This window comes from Protopterus annectens, chromosome 16.part0, assembly GCF_019279795.1.
Source record: "Protopterus annectens isolate FY-2018-M chromosome 16.part0, PAN1.0, whole genome shotgun sequence".
In the NCBI taxonomy this organism is placed as follows: domain Eukaryota; kingdom Metazoa; phylum Chordata; order Ceratodontiformes; family Protopteridae; genus Protopterus; species Protopterus annectens.
The window spans coordinates 173,302,954-173,320,781 of NC_056750.1; the positions used below are offsets into that span (position 1 = coordinate 173,302,954).

Below are 17,828 nucleotides of genomic sequence, written 5' to 3' on the forward strand. Positions count from 1 at the left end.
AAATTTAGATTCCATGGGGAATAGGGAGATTTCACAGGTGGTCTGAGATGAAAAGCTCCTTTGGGAAAGGCTTTGGATAATTTACGTGGCATAATATTCAATCCTTCAAATCCAAGATAAAAAAGCAAGCTCAACACGAACTGTTGCTGCTGTAGCTCCTTTGTTGAAAATCATAGTCAAGAACTCTAAAATGGAGGCCATAGAGGCTTGGTAAGGATCAATATTGTTTTTAGAGGCCCATATAGAAAATGTTTTCCATTTGCTAAGGTATAGTTTCCTCGTAGAAGATTTATGAGAGGATAAGAGAATTTGCTTTGTCTCACTGGAAAGGTTATGGAACCTGGCTATGATGGGAATTGGAGCAGCCAAGCTGTCAGCTTCAGGGACTGCAGAGAGGGATGAAGTCCCCCCCCCCCCGACGACTGTGTCAGAAGGTCCGAACTGGGTCCAGAATCCATGGGTCCTCCAAAAAGATGAAGTTGAAGGAAGGGGAACCAAATCTGATGAGGCCAATGAGAGGCTATTAGAATGATGGTCCTTCCCAGGGTTTTGCTTTATGTAGAACTTTAGGTATCAACGGGATTGGTGGAAATGCATAGAGGAGACCCAGAGGCCAATCATGAATGAGTGTGTCCCTTGGGGCTTCAAGCGGAGGGAGAATCAGGGCAAAGTAGCTTCTGCATTTCATGTTCATGTGACTGGCAAAAAGGTCACAGCAAGGCTGACCCCACCTGCGGACTGTCCTGTCCGCTATTTCTTTAAGGGACCATTCGTGGGGCAACAAAATTGCTCTGCTCAGCTTGTCTATCACGTTGGATTTTTCCAGGATGTGCGATGCTAACAAAGCGCTGGCTGGATATAGCCCACTGCCATATGCTTAGGGCCTCGCAATAAAGGAGATATGACCTGGTTCCTCCTTGTTTGTTCAAGTAGCAGACAACTGACATGTCTGTCTGAATCGCAAATGTACCCACAGGAAGAGAGTCCTGGAAGTACTGCAACACCAAAAGTACTGCTCTCATCTCTAGGACATTGATATGAAGGTGTGTCTCTTGATAGGTCCATGTGCCTTGGGCTGTCCTTCTCTGAAAATGCCCTCCCCCACCTTATCAAGGAAGAGTCAGTGGTCACTGTGGCCGCTGGTGGGGGTAAAACAAAGGGACAACCTATCATGACATGAAGTGAGGTCAACCACCACTGAAGATCCTTTTTGCAAGAGTTTGTGATCATTATCAGGTGAGACATGGGGAGCTCTTGGAAAGACCATTGAGTGAACAGCCACTGCAGTATCCGCATGTGCATGCAACCTAGCGGTATGGCCAGAATTGCAGCTGCCATCGTACCTAACAATTTTAGAACTTCTGATGCTGGAGCCTTGTTTTTGGATATCAGATTGCAGACCTGCTGACGGAGTAGTAAGACTCTTTCTACTGGAAGTTTTAGGATGTTGGTGGTTGTGCCCAGTTCTGCTCTGATAAAAATGGTATGTTGCGATGGTGACAAGGCAGATTTTTCTGAGTTTACTGTAATGCCCAGCTGACTACAGAGTGGAGTCCCAGGCTTGAATGAGTTGATGCCTGGTGGTGGAGGTGAGGAGCAAATTGTCTAGGTATGGAAACACCTGGAATCCTAAACATCTTAGAGTCATGACCACTGCCATACATTTGGTGAGCACTCTGGGGGCTGTAGTGAAACCAAAGGGCAGGGCTCGAAACTGGTAACGATTGGCCCCCAGCTGGAAACAAAGATGATCCCTGGATGGTCTGGCCATTTTTCTGCGGTAGTATGAATCCTGGAGATCTATCCAGCACATCCAATTGTCTTTCCCTAAAAAGGGAAGCATCGACTGAAGTGTGAGCATCTGAAACTTCTCTTTCTTGACAGATTTGTTTAGCCTGCTGAGGTCCAATATAGGTCTCCAGTCCCCTGTCTTTTGGAATTAAAAAGAATCTTGAGTAGGTTCCGGATCCTGTCTGGTCTACTGGGACTGGTTGGATGACTTTTTCTTAATGTTTGGACCTCTAGTATTGACTGTTCCCTGTAACTGGGTGGAACATCTGGGAATTTCCTCGTCAGTGGAGGGGGTGTGGCGAAAGGAATTAAGTATCCTCTGACGCGAGGGCGGCGTTTTCCATTATTGCCCCCTCCTCTGCCCCTGGAGGGGGGGTTCGCCACGTGTGTCCTGAAAGGCTCCTTGGGCTTTTTGGAGCCATATTTTCCCTCCTCTTTGATCCTTGGTGTAGGGTCTAGTAGGGGTGGAAAAACAGACTCTGACGGCAGACTAGAGTCTTTCCTGCTCACACCTGGTCAAAGTTTCCTTAACTTTGGGAAAAGGAATGAGCCATCAAAGGGGGTATTCACAAAGGATGACTTGAAGGGCTCCACGAAGGAACACAAGCGCACCCAGGAGTGTCTCCCAAGAGCAATTCCTGTACCCGCTGCCCTGCTCGTTCTATCAGCTGCATATGAAATGAGGTGCATGGACGAGTTGAGGGTAGCAAGTTGGGATGCAACTTTATCTGAAGCTCCTGCAGCTACTGTACCCTGAAGAACATCTCCCAGCTCTTTAAAGGAGGAGATCTCTTTGAATTCTCGTGAAATGGGTTAGGTAGTTGAGCGAACGCAGTGCAAAAGTCGCTGAACTAAAAGTGAGCTTCCCATATCTGTCCATGATCCTCTTCTATCCATCCGCCTAACAGATTCCAGGAAGTTTCTGAAATTTCCCTTTTGGTGGCTGCTGCCACCACCATGGCATCAACTGGCACACTCCTGGTCAGAAAGAATTTGTCTTGGAGAGCAGAGATAAATTTATTAGACCTCCTAGGGACAGGCTCCATGGTGTCCGGAGACTCAAACACCCTTCGTGAGACCAGCTGCATAAGCTCATCAAAGGGCAGAGACACCCAAGAGGTAGAGGGCTGAGACCCAAAAGCATTCAGGAGAACAGACTCATCTTCAGTAGAGTTGGTGGATTGCCAGTCACCCCTCTGCCGAAGGATTTCTAGTATCTCAGCAAATGAGATATCCTCAGAGGGGGACAGTGGGGACCCTTCTGATTCATCCAAGTTGGTATCAGATGTCAGTGACTCCTGTGGGGAGTCAAGATGCTTCCTCTTACAAACTCTCTTCCTGGGAACCTCCTCAGTGGGAGCTTCTGGTAAGGTCTTGGAAGAGCATGGGCCACACAATTGAGCTTCCTGAGGCTCTGGGTCTCTACATTTGGCAATGATGTGTGAAGCAGAGGCAGACACAGGCGCTTTAGGGAAGGAAGAAGCCGGATCTGAGGTCAAAGATGTCTTAGGAGACATGACTCTCCGCATGGCTTCAAAAGCACCTCTTCTCTGATGCGAAAGGACCCTCCGCATGGCTTCAAAGCACCTCTGCTCTGATGCGAAAGGACCGACGGATCTGAGAAAACCGTCAATATCCCTGGCACTGGGACAGTGGGCTCAGAGCCAGAGGTAGGAGCAAAAGCCCCGAGAGGCAGAGTCGGAGCCAACAAGTCAGTCTGTCTATCCTCCCTGGACCCGACCTGAGTGTGTCAGCTCCTAGATTCCTCGATCGGTGCTGAGGACGCCAGAATAAATGGAGCAGGCATTGGCACCAAAAGGCTCCACGATCAAAACATCTGACTCCTCAGGCTCCGAAGAACCGGTATGGCTCAGAGGAGGAAGAGTAGAAGATGGCAAAAGGGTCTTCGGCTCCGAAGCTGCTTGGGTCAGAGCTGATAAAAATTTAGCAAAGGCCGGTGCCTGTAAAAGCTTCTGCACCACATGATTCACATCCAAATCGGAAAGGCTGATTGAAGACAGAGATGAGTGGACAGAGGGTGGTACTGACTGTAACAAAGGAGACCGAGATGAGTGGACAGAGGGTGGTACCGACTGTAACAAAGGAGACTTGTGGATAGAGGGTGGTACCGACTGTAACAAAGGAGACTTGGGTACTCAGATACCAGTTCCAAGACTTTTTTGATTTTTTACTCTCAGAAGTCTTGGAAGACTTTGAGGACTTGCTGGGTCCATCTTGGTCGCTCAAAGCTTCTTGGAAAGAGGGTTTCAGCAAACCCCTATCAACTTCCTCCTTCTCTCCTGGAGAACCCTGGAAGAGAAAGAAAGGCATATGGAGCAGCTATCTTGTAAATGTAATGCTCCTAAACAATACACACAGTTGATATGACTGTCAGTGACAGACATTTTTTGGCCACATTTGGGGCACTTTTTAAAGCCTGACTTAGAGTGTTTGTCTTGATCAGCCACATTGTACCAAACACAGTATCAAAAGAGATTACTGTCAAACTGAACACTGTCAAATAAATTTGAACAGTAACACAGTCAAAAAGCCCTTGGAAAAATACAGGCTAAAAGTCACACACAAAAAAGTATTTATCTAAACAAAGATAAAGTATCAATTTGTGACAGAAATCGCTGTCTAAATGCACACAACAATGTTAAATGCTAAGCACACTAACTCTAGAGGTCTATATCATATGTCTGAATGCTCAAGTCCAAACGCCGTAATTCAAACTGGGAAATAACGAAGCCGAGGAACTTGGTGGGCTGGTTCTGCGGCTTTGCTATTTCCTCCACTGTGGTGTGATCTCGGAGTTGGTATATTTAAGTAGAGGGGGTGTGGGGGGGCAAAGCCTCCCACATTAGAAACAGTATTTAGTGTTAGTGTGTTTCTACGTTTTGTACCGAAACAGCGATTGCTTTCCCTGGGGGGGGGATTCGCTGTTCTGAGTGTTCGGAGTATTCAGTTTTCAAACGTTTGGGTTCAATATTTACATAGTCGAAGTTTTGACACTTCGACTATGTGATATAGACCTTAACTCTTAAAGATAGCTGCTATTTTAACACACTAAACTAAACCTCATCTCTAATCATTCTAAACTGTGACAAAAGGTCACTAACTAAGCACACTAAGCAGTGATAGAAAAGTCACTGATAAACACACTTAAACTAGGCCTAGAAAAGAGGTCAACTAGAAATTTAAGAAAAAGCACACCAAAGGAAAGGGAAATACACAATAAAGCTATAAGAGCTTATAGAAGTATCTAAAACTATTACTAATAAAAGTTATCAATATAATAAGACAAATATTGCAAAAGTAAGGTTTTACTGGCCCGAGCTAGTGAGAACCTCCAATCTATTGCAGCGGCAAGCTAGATCTGGGGTAACTCTAGGTGCATCATGGGATAGAGACTTGGCCTTGAGCTATTTGAAGACCTCGAGCTTTGTAGTAGGCCAAGTCGGAGCCAAACCCATCTGTAAGATGGAACGGCAAGCTAGAACAACTTCACATCTGCATTTTGTGTGCCATGCCATAAAATAGTATTGCATAATATTGTTAAAAAAATAGACTGTGAAGACAGACCTTTTCATGATAAAGGATTAACTAAATGTAAAGTGTTTTCATTATACCCAGATGTAAAGCAGTTATGTCCTGTTAGTACATTAATCTCCGAATTACAACAGTCACATCGGTTATTGACAGAATCCCCTGCAGATCTTGTGACACCCTTTAAAAATTATGTACAAGCATGGAATGATGCCACGACTACACATACAGATGAGGACAGAAACAAGGTTTATGATAAATGGACATAAGAATCGAATAAATTCTTAAAAGACAATTTCAGGAATGACACTGAAGACCTCTGTCAAAAGTGCATAGGAGCCCTGCAGTCAACAGAGGAATCTAATAACAGGTACCATACATCCATTAAACAATTACAGGCAGAAATGAGAGACCTTAAACAGCATTTGAAGGAAAAGAAAGAAGAATTAGATGAATTAAGAGACTAACCTACAAAATACTGTCTTGATATCCCAGCTTAAGGAAGAGTTAAAAAATACAAAACCAGTCCAAATTATAGAACAGGGACAGAGAACCACTGCAGATTTATATACACAAGTCTAGGTTATTACAGTGTTTACCACAGTGGAATGATAAAAAGGCATATGTTATAATGTGCTTGCATTTGAAGAATGGGTGGCGTATACAGCAAATCTGGTATATGGACAGATGCATTACTTGGATGTTTCTGGATTTTCATTCTCAAATGTTTGAAAACGTTCATTCAGTTAAAGCAAGATGCTTATCAGTTAAACACTAAAGTAGGATGTATAACAGCCATTCTAATGGTATTTACACAAGGGCAGCCACTCACAGCTAAGTTATTAGATAATTTCAAAATTACTATTACAGATAAATTAAAGGAACAAAGCGAACATTTAAGCTTGCCTTTCAAATCATATATCAAAAAATCAGACAGACATGGGAAAGAGAAATACAAAAACAACCAATACATTGCTTTTTAGAGCAAGTAAGAGGTTCCAGGGGATATTAAATGTATCTATGAAGAAAATTCTGATACCCTCACTGATTTGGTACAAAACTTAATGAGGAGACTGACTACGGCCGATGATGGGACATTATATTTGCACTATATATTTGCATTTGAAGAGGATAGCGAGCCATTTGAGGTAATTGGTGAAGTAAAAAACAGGGGAAGGCAATGGTGGTGTGACCAACTTCCAGCAGAAATAGCTGCATCTGGACCACCAGCTCCTGCCTCTATGTCTATAGCACCAGGATCAGACACAGGTAATGAACAAAAGGCACAAACATGCTTCTTTTGTAAAAAAATAAAAAAATAAAATAAAAAATAGGAAACGTTAAGCAAAACTGTGACCATTACAAAGCCTGGCGTAAAAAAAAGGAAGACGAGGGGGTGTTTCCAAAAACAGAGCCAAAAAATTTACAAGAAAAGTCAGAAAAGCAGGATTATGTACAAAAACCTTAAAATATTGGAAAAAAAAAAACAGCTACAAGGGCCATCAGTATACAGGAAAAGGGGAAGTATGCCCTGCAGATTTTCAAGCAGTTTCGACTGTAAATCCAAAACATTTGCTAGAACAGGCAGAGGGAAAAGTTAGGCAACAGTTAAGAAAAGAGATTGAAAAGCCTAAATATGTAGATCACTCAGACACAGAGGAAGAGGACAAGCAAAAACATGAGGTATGTCATATTGCATTTGACAATAAAGGGGAGGATGAATGGATCTCCTTATAACAGGGATGTGCCCCCCCCCCTACTCTGGTATCTTTCCTGACTACTTTTAAAAAGGGTCGAGATGGACGACCACTGATTGATATCTGCGTAGAGGGGTCACTATGGAAAAATGTCTTTTTAGACACAGGGGCTGCAGTATCTGTCACAGACAGTTACCAGAAAATCCTATAAAAAAGTTTGCATTTCAGCATTTAATGGCACAGGATGCTGAAGGGAGTAGCCAAAATGTGGACAAAGTTTAGCCAAGAGGAACAGACATGGAAGGGTGCATTTTTAATGCATCCATCTTGCTCAATTACCATTACTGGTATGGACATTCTAGGGCCTTTGGGCAAAGTAACTGATCTACCTAATGGAATCCTGTGGATAGGAGACAAACAACAAAGAGAGGAAGAGCAAAGTACAGGTTGCTATGCAACCTCTATATCTGAAAAACATGACAAACCTACAGGATGTGTGAATAGAGATAGTGGGAGCATTTACAACAGCAATTCCCAAATCTGTGGTCCAAGGGTCCCAGTGAATGTGGGAAATTAAAAAGCCCAGTAGGGGTAGGAAGTGATCAGGACTATATACCACCTTTTCAAAAACAATATCCTATTCCTAGGGAGGCAGAAGAACATATGAAAAAATGTACTGCAGAATGGGAAAAGGAAGGGAAGGGATTATCCAAAAAGGCAACAGTCCTACAAATTCACCAATCTGGCCAGTCAAGAAAAGACGGTAGTTATCGTCTTATTGACTTACATAAGGTTAATCAATATACTACTCCTAGAGCACATTTGATTCCAGGAGTCCCAGAGTTGGCTGCACATATTAAGCCACAAAGTAAGTGGTTTACAGTAATAGATTTAGCAAATGGCGTTTTTGCAGTATCACTCAGAAAAAAAGGATTGGCCAAGATTTGCCTTTACATTTAAAAACCAGCAATATGTCATGACAAGGTTACCACAAGGATTTCAAAATAGTACAGTTATTTTTCATCAGACAGTAGGATCAATTCTACAACATTTGGAAAAGGATGATTCAGTGTTACATTACACTGATGACATTTTGATTCAGTCAGGCAGTAGATGGGCATGTACAGCTTCTTAAGAGTTTTTCATACTGTATAGCAGGCAGGGTTTAAGGTTAAAAGTGAAAGAATTCAGTTTATGTCATAAGTCAAGTTTCTAGGTACTATTATAAAACTGACAGGAAGGTCTCCTTGCATTTTACAAATGGAAAAGCCACTGACTATAGCAGACCTACATAAATTCATGGGAATCATGAATTTCAACAGGGAATTTATAGAGGATTATGCAGCTGTGGCTGCTCCCCTATACAAAATGTTACAGGAACAAATGAACTCCACCTTTTTAAAGTGGGGACTCCATGAAGAGGAGTCTTTTTCACAAATTAGCACAAGCTACAGAATTAATAGCACCCACACCAAAGTTACCATTTGTGCTACAAGCAGCAGCAGGGGAAAAAGACATTGTCTGTGGTACTACTACAGGAATGAACACAGGGTAGCGACAATAGGAAAAAACATTACGTCCAATCACTTTCTGTAGTAGGAAGATGACTCCAGTATAACTGGGCTACCACCAATGTATACAGCAATTATTAGACATTTACTGGGGTATTAAACAAACTGAGTACCTACCTGTATTTTCCAGCATTACAGTACAAACACCACATCAAGCAGTAAATGCTCTGATAGACAATTTTGAAATGAATAAAATTACAGATGGTATTAGTCTTTGCAAAATGGATGGCACTTTTTGGAATGAAAAAGTACAGTTTTGTACCTACCATAAATGTAGATGTTCGAGGATCCACATTGCTGCAGTCCTAACTATTGGGTAGTCCGCTGTCCAGTCGGCCCGAATACCAAAGTATATGGCTGACGTCGGTCAGGGCGCATTAGACTGACGTCAGTACGTCAGGGTACTAATGCGCATGACCGACGCCATATCCTCAGTCTTTTCTTGCCCCAGATGTCAGAAGACCCTAAAAAGACAAGGCCCAATATACCTGCACCAAAAATATGTACAATATATACAAAATTATCAGCATATAACCTCACCTACACAACCACCCCTAAACACAGAGGGAAGGAGGGAGGGTATTGGACTGCAGCAATGTGGATCCTCGAACATCTACATTTATGGTAGGTACAAAACTGTACTATGTTCTTCATTCCACATTGCTGCAGTCCTAACTATTGGGTAGAATCCCAAAGCAGAGGTAAGGGAGGCTGGCAAATCATAAAGAAGCAGGAGCTGACAACATGCCTTGCAAAATAGCTGTGGCAAAACCAGCCCTAGACTAGTAGAGAGGAAGGTGATAATGCTTAGAGAAAGTATGCACTGAACTCCAAGTAGCTGCCTCCAAAATATCCTTAGTTGCCACCCCTTAGAAATGCTGTTGAAGTGGCAGTAGCCCTAGTGGAATGAGGCCTAATCCCAGCTGGAATCTCCTTGCCATGATGGGAATAACAAAATGCAATGCAAAACCCAATCCACCTAGAAATAGTTTGTTTTGACACAGGCTTGCCCTCTGAACTCAAAGCAAAAGAAACAAACAACTGCTGAGACTGCCTAAAATCCTTAGTCCTGCTTAAATAATAACGCAATTGCCTGTGTACATCTAAAGTGTGCAAAATCTTTTCCCCTTTATTTTGGGGTCTGCATAAAAGTAGGCAAATGAATAGTTTGGTCTAAAGCCACACTAGAAACCACTTTAGGCATAAAGGAAGGATTAGTACGTAATGATACCCTATCCTTATGGAAAATCAAAAGGGCTCTACTGCCATAAGGGCCTGCAACTCAGACACCCTTCTTGCAGAAGTAATAGCCAACAGAAAAGCAGTCTTCCATGACAAGTATTTCAATTCAGCAGTAGCCGAGGCTCAAAAGGTTGTAGAGTAAGTTTTTCCAACACAAAATTGAGATCCCAAGCAGGAGTAGGAGCTCTACGTGGGGTCTTATATTCTTTGCCCCTCTAAGAAACTGCTTGAACAAAGGATGCGAAAACAATGGTGGGTCACAATCATAGTGAGCTGAAATTGCTGCAGCATGAATCTTAATGGAAGAGAAGGACAAACCTTTGTCCAATAACTCAGTAAGATATTGAAGAGCCACACTCAAATTAGGCTCAGAAATCTCCAAATTCTTTGCTGTACTCCAAAATAAAAATCTCTTCCATTTTTCTCGTACACTTTCCTTGTACTAGGTCTTCTAGCTTCCATAATCACATTTAAAACTTGTTGAGGAAGTTGAGACCTGCTGTGTTTCAACACAGAATATGCCAGGCTGTTAGATGAAGAGAGTGAAGCTTGACATTGAGCAGATGACCGTCCTTCTGAGATAACAGATGTGGAATCAAAGGTAAAGGCCATGGAGGCTTCCTTACCAGACTCCTTAGTAGTGGGTACCAGTGTTGCCGAGGCCAATCTGGAGCTATTAAAATCATCCTTGGCTTGTCTTGTCTGACCTTTAAGAGCACCTTTGGAAGAAGAGGCAGAGGTGGAAAGGCATACACATGAAGATTTTTCCAACTGAAAGAAAGAGCATCCACTTTCCAAGCTGTGTGATGAAACCCCTTTGTGCAAAACTTTGGCAGCTGGTGGTTTAGTGGAGAAGCGAACAGATCTATGTCTGGAGTTCCCCATGACACTGTCAATGTCTGAAATACATGAAGATCCAGTTTCCACTGTGGGGATCCATGATTTGTCTGCTTAACACATCTGCTAAGGAGTTCTGTGCTCCCGCAGAAACCTTGCCTGAAGAGTTAGTTGCAAGCTGAGCGCAGTCTCCCATAAAATCATTGCTTGCCTGCATAGAGGATAAGAATGTGTTCCCCTTGTTTGTTGATGTACCACATGACAGTTGTGTTGTCTGTTAGAATCAACACCTGCCCTGGAAGAAGTAACTCCTTGAAAGCCATTAATGCAAACTGGACTGCTAACATCTCCTTCATGTTGATATGTAGATGCTGTAGTCTGGCAGGCCACTTGTCTTGTATCCACTTTCCATTTAGATGAGCTCCCAAGCAATGTCCGAGGCATCTGTCGTTAAAATCTGACTCGCCTCTGGCCGGGTCACAGAGAGTCCCTTGTTTAGGTGACATTCCTGAGCCCACCACAAAAATTCTTTTGAAGGCAAGGTATTATTTGAATGACAGTGTCCAAATCCTGGCAGTGCTGTGTCCATACATTTTGAGATACCATTGCAGCTTCCTCATATGCAGTTTGGCATTGGGAAGCACCAGAATACAAGATGCCATGAACCCTAATGCTTGAAGGACTGTCCTTGCAGTCAGCACGGACTGATGAGATAGTTGATGGAAGTAAAGTGATAGACTCTTGTTTGTCCGGGGTTAAATAGGCCATCTGGGCTGCTGTATTCAGTCTCACACCCAGAAAGCACATGTCTTGAGAGCGTACTAGACTGGACTTTATTTCGCTCACAGAATACCCTAGGCATCTTAGCACTGCTATAACATATTCCAGATGCTGTAGAAGGTCTTCCTTTTCTTGAGCCAGAATCAGGCAGTCGTCCAAGTAAGGATAGATTTGAATTCCTTTTAGCCTGAAGTAAGCTATCACTGGAGCCAGAACCTTTGTGAATACTCTGGGCGCAGTAGATAAGCCAAAGGGCAATGCAGAGAACTGATAATGAGAATTTCCAGCTCGAAAACGCAGATACTTCCTGCAACTTAGTCTTATAGGCACATGAAGGTAAGCTTCCTTGAGATCTAAAGTTACCATCCAGTGATCTTTGCCCAGCAGAGGTAAAAGCTGTTGTAACGTCAACATCTTGAACTTGGGAATGTCCAGATAAGTGTTGAGGATAGATAAATCCAAAATTGGTCTCCACGTGTTCCCCTTCTTTGATACTAGGAACAGGCGAGAATAAAATCCTAGGCCCCTTTCTGATACAGGGACTGGCTGAATGGCCCCTATTTGGAGTAACAGAGAAATTTGCTTGTGAGCCTCTTTCCTTTGTGGAGGAGGAACGTCTGGCATGCCTTTGAAAGGGGCAATGTATGGAAATAAAACCTGTAACCGTGGTGAATGATATCCAACACCCATCTGTCTTGAGTAATTAAATCCCAATTTTCTTTGAAAAGAGACAGTCTTCCTCCCAAAGGAGCTGCCAGACGAGAATCTACTGGCAGCTGAAAAGGCAGGTCATTGGGTCTGTTTACGAAAGGACTGACCCCTGCCCTCACCAGAAGTCTGAGCAGGTGAACTCCTGTTCTAGGCCTAAAAGAACCTTGAGCTCTGCCCCTACCACGCCTAGACCTACCCTAGACTGGGAATCATAAGCAGGATATGTCCATCCCTTAGTAGGCCAATTTCTACTAAACTTGGTGGCTGCACCTGCAAAAATCTTTAACAGTTTGCATAGACTTACCTTTGTCCTCCATTTTCTTTAAAACTGCTTCCACAGGCCAACCAAACACATCAGACTGTAAAGGAGCATCCAAAATCCTTGTCTTAACATGCTCAGCTAAATTCTGATCCCTCAACCAGGCATGCCTGCGAAGAACAGAACTAGTGGCAGCCACCCTCGAGGAGGCCTGTACAGCATCAAAACCACATTGCAAAGAATGCTTACCCACTTGTTCAGACACATGAACCAAATCCAGCAACTCTTTACACTCAATACCTTCCGCCAAAGCATCCACCTTAGATTTCAATTGTGAAAGGAGATAATTTTGATATTTTAGCATGTGAAACTGACAATTCAACGCCTCATGGCTAAAGTGGAAGAAGTATACACTTTCTTTCCCCATCTATCCAAAGCCCTTGCCTCTTTATCAGTGGGAACAGGGTTTTAACAACAGAGGCCTTAACACCTTTAGGTCCCTGAGAAACAGTTTCGGGTCTGCCCTAGGACTCTTAAAAGATACTTATGAGCTTCAGGCACCCTATAGTACCTATCAGGTTTAACAGGAGCAGGAGGCAAAGAATCAGGGTTCAGGGAAGCCTCTGCAAAAACATCTTCCACCACATTCAACACAGGAGGTATAGCTAAGGGCCTATGCTGGGGTAAAAACAAGAATTCCCTAAGCCTTTTCCTGGAATCAGAGAAATCTTGGCCTTCCCATTTAAAGTGCTCCCTCATGGAATGCAGAGTCTCTGAAAATGAGAAATCCTCAGGAGGAGAAGCTGTAGGAGTGGAATCATCCACATCAGAATCAGAATAAGGAGGATACTCCTGCAAGTCTTCCGCAGAAGACTCAGAAGCCTCTGAACACTGTTCAAAACTCTCAAACTCAGGTTCCACCCTAGGCCTCTTATCAGGAGGGGGCATAGAACCTCTAATCAGAGTAATCAAATCTTCTGCCATTTTAAGCATATGTTTCTTAGGCACAGAACCTGAAGTGCTAGGAGCAGCCCCCACTGAAGCTAAACTTGGCCTACCTCTCAAAGAAGTTTTGGAAACAGAAGGAGAGGCTCTAATTACCTTGGGAAGAGAGGGAAGAACAGTTACCTGAGAAGGCCCCTCAGCCTGGCCTACCTCCTGAGAAGGCACATCCTGCAACAGTAAAGTCTCTGCCTGAGACTCCAAAGAAACTCCTGGCAAAACCTCTGGCTCCACTGAGCCTTCTAAAGAACCGACGTCCGGGACTGCCGGTTCATCAACCCTAGGCTTCGCTGTTTTGTCCTTGCGCTTTTGGAGAAGCGGGCCGGAGCATCCGACGGCATTTTATAATTACAACGCTTCCCAAACACTAACCTGGCACAGTCTAACCTTCTCTTAATAGTGCGTTTGTTAAATCTAGCACAAGAGCGCATCCAACAACGCCGTGCTCAGGCCCTAAACAAGGTATACACAAGGTATGGTAATCCCTATGAGGTATCTGTTTCCCACAAGAAATACAGTTATTCACTTTTTCTGACATCCGGTTAAATACTGAGGCAAGAAAAAACCAAAATGTTCCCCAACGGGGTACTTAGCCAACTTTGATTCGGTCTGAAACTCCGACTTCAGAAAATTTCAGAACGCCAACCTGCACTCGCAAAACTGCTTCTGCATCGGACCATGCGGCAAAAAAGACTGAGGATATGACGTCGGTCATGCGCATTAGTACCCTGACGTACTGACGTCAGTCTAATGCGCCCTGACCGACGTCAGCCATATACTTTGGTATTCGGGCCGACTGGACAGCGGACTACCCAATAGTTAGGACTGCAGCAATGTGGAATGAAGAACATCTGTCACTATACAGACAGGGGACAAATACTATTTGTCCAATTATATGGAATATGAAGGGAAACAGCACAACTGTTTGGAAAAGATAATGTCATCTTATGTGCAATTTTTGGCATCTGATTTTGATCACTTATATTGGGACAAAGGCAGATACTGGACAGGATTTGCCATAGTTCCAGAGAATCCACAACTGGATTCTCCCGAACTAATCAAGTTACCAGGACACATGTCAGCTCAAAGAGCTGAGCTGGAGGCAGTACTATATGTGCTGAAGTATTACAACCCTGTTAACATTTTTTCAGATAATGCTTATGTAGTAAATTCTTAAAGAGTGCATATGGAAACCTGAGTAAGGCAAGGATTTGTGGATAGTGCAGGTAAACCATTACGGCATGCTGACGTATTAAAAGGTATATATAAAGTTATATCAAATCAACAGGGATAGTACAGCATTTTGAAAGTAAAAGCACATCAAAAGCCAACCAGTGAAACTTGCAGGTTAAATGTGTTAGCTGATACTTTGGAAAAACAAGCAGCACAAAATGGAAAAGAACTTCCAGAATACGAGCATGCCAGTGTAGAAGTTAGTGTCTTAAGAGTTGGATGAAGAGTCAACAGAAAAAGACCTTGTAAATATACAAACACAAGAGGGCTTAAAAGAAGAAAATGATCAGTGCAAACTAGCAGGTATAGCACCAAAGGAGTACTATGGATACACTACCTCTAAGGGGCTACAGTTGCCATATGTACCATTTCAGTTGGCACGCCAGTTGGTCAAGTTAAATCACCAAATACTGGGACATGTAGGAGCAGATAAATACTGGGACATGTAGGAGCAGATAAGCTATAGGCAGTTGTAAAAGAAAAGTATTGGAACCCAAATTTAAAAAAGGTCTGCAAGCTAACTGTAGAAGAATAATCTGTCTTCAGGTAAGGCCTCAGTTACATCGGGTGCAGCCAGCAGATGGGTCATGGTATGCAGTTCAAACAGATTATGCAGGTCCTCTGCCAATAGCAAAGGGAGGTTGTAGATACCTACTGGTAGTAGTGGATGTTCTCAAAATGGGTAGAAGCAATTCCTACCAAAACAATAATAGCAAAAGCAACTGCAGAAGCTTTATGGAAAAATGTCTTTTGCCATTGGGGATGGCCACAGGTCACAGAGTCAGGCAATGACCCACAGTTTGTTAGTGATCTCATTAAACAAATGTGTAATTTGTTAGGCATACAGCAAAGGTTTCATGTATCATACCATCCACAATCTAATGGCATTGTAGAATGTAGAAATCGGATGTTAAAAGAACGTCTAAAAAAGGCATGCTTAGAAAAGGGCAATACATGTATACATCATCTGCCTGGTATTTTAATGGGTATTCGAGCGACACCAAACAGCAAAACAGGTATTTCCCCACATGAAATAATGACAGGCCGCAAAATGCCCATACAATTACCATTTGATCCAGATATACCTAATGGTAGGCCCATGCTAGAAATCAGCAAACATCAGGAATGGCCAAAACAACTTACTACCATATGTGGCTATAATGCAAGGGAACAGGCTTTCCATCTATGGAAAAAGGTGCCAATATTACCAGCTGGAAAAAAAAAAAACTTTCCCTGCTGAACAAAAGTACTGGTAAAAACATTCCAAATGGAAGGATCATGGGCTAGCAATTGGCGAGGCCCTTTTTGAAGTAGTGGAACAAACTGGACCATTAGCGTACAAAATCAAAGGAAAAAAGAAAAACAGAACAATGTTGGTACATAAAGATCAACTAAAAATGATCAAAAACAGTGAGCAATGTAAATCTGATTAAGTGTATTCTCTTGTAGGTTTCCAACAGAAAATCCCATAATGAAATTGACATGGTTTAAAGTGCATCCTTTTGGAAATCCAGTTTCGGAAGACCAAAGGCAAAAATCAAATCGACAATGGAAATTTTATTTAAAGGATGTATTTTTAAAGCAGTAATAATGGTCATACTAATCATTGTACTGCTTAGCATTAAATTGTATTTAAAAAAAGGACCGTAGTTCACTGCAAATGCTTACTTTCAAAAAAATCACTTTTAATAGAAAACAAATAAAAACAAACCCCTGAGGGTTAAAACTATTTTACATACAGGTTAAGCACTTCATCAGAACAGTGAAACGTGTGTTGCTCCTCCCAACAGAATGCATTTTTAAAAAAAATCAAGATCCAGTGGGAATGCTCAATCAATTAACCTTCTCATGAATAAAACATAACCTTATGAATACTCATTAATTCTGCTCATTCAACCTGCACAGTTGTGTTACACCCTGTTGCCATACAGTTTCCAAGTATACCTATAAAACAATCACATGTGCTTATATACATCACATTTAGGTATAAAAACACATTATATAACGTATAAAGGTGTTAAATTATTCTGTGATGAAAAGTATGTGCTTCTTTAGAACACAATATTGCACTTTCATTACATAGTACAAGAACACATATATGAAAAAAATGTATAACATAAAAATTCTCATATGTGCTATGTTAAAAAATATATACATCTTAACACTCAATACTGCACTTTGTTATTTAAGCATTATATCCTGACATGTTGCCTCCTTTCTTATTGTACCAGCTTTCTTTTTTTATTTTACTATTCACTTGTTTCTGACTTTATTCTATGTCTACATGCCCTACTACAACGTGTCATTCATATCATTGTGTTCATATACCTACTACAACTTGTCATTCATATCCTTGTGTACATATACCTACTACAAAATGTCATTCATATCCTTGTGTACATATACCTACTACGTGTCATTCATATCCTTGTGTACATATACCTACTACAACGTGTCATTCATATCCTTGTGTACATATACCTACTACAACGTGTCATTCATATCCTTGCGTACATATACCTACTACAAAATGTCATTCATATCCTTGTGTACATATACCTACTACAAAATGTCATTCATATCCTTGTGTACATATACCTACTACAACGTGTCATTCATATCCTTGTGTACATATACCTACTACAACGTGTCATTCATATCCTTGCGTACATATACCTACTACAACGTGTCATTCATATCCTTGCGTACATATACCTACTACAAAATGTCATTCATATCCTTGTGTACATATACCTACTACAACGTGTCATTCATATCCTTGCGTACATATACCTACTACAAAATGTCATTCATATCCTTGTGTACATATACCTACTACAAAATGTCATTCATATCCTTGTGTACATATACCTACTACAACGTGTCATTCATATCCTTGTGTACATATACCTACTACAACGTGTCATTCATATCCTTGTGTACATATACCTACTACAACGTGTCATTCATATCCTTGCATCCAAGACTGGTTTAGTGGAAATAGTCACTCAACCCAGGTTCTTTGGCTGCATTTAACCCGAGTTGCCATTTGACCTCTTTTTCAGCTAATTTGACTTAACATTTCCTCCCCTTAAATCCACATTTACCTGTTCTAAAATCCCAAACAAACACATGGCTTGCATCATATTTACGTAT

At 42.0% G+C, this 17,828-nt stretch overlaps 1 protein-coding gene across 3 annotated transcripts in view; it reads right to left on the bottom strand.

The window, feature by feature from the left end:
* LOC122790711 (von Willebrand factor A domain-containing protein 5A-like) overlaps window positions 1–17,828 on the bottom strand; it is a 1,391,420-nt gene that overhangs the window by 1,328,289 nt on the left and 45,303 nt on the right. The window lies entirely within an intron of this gene.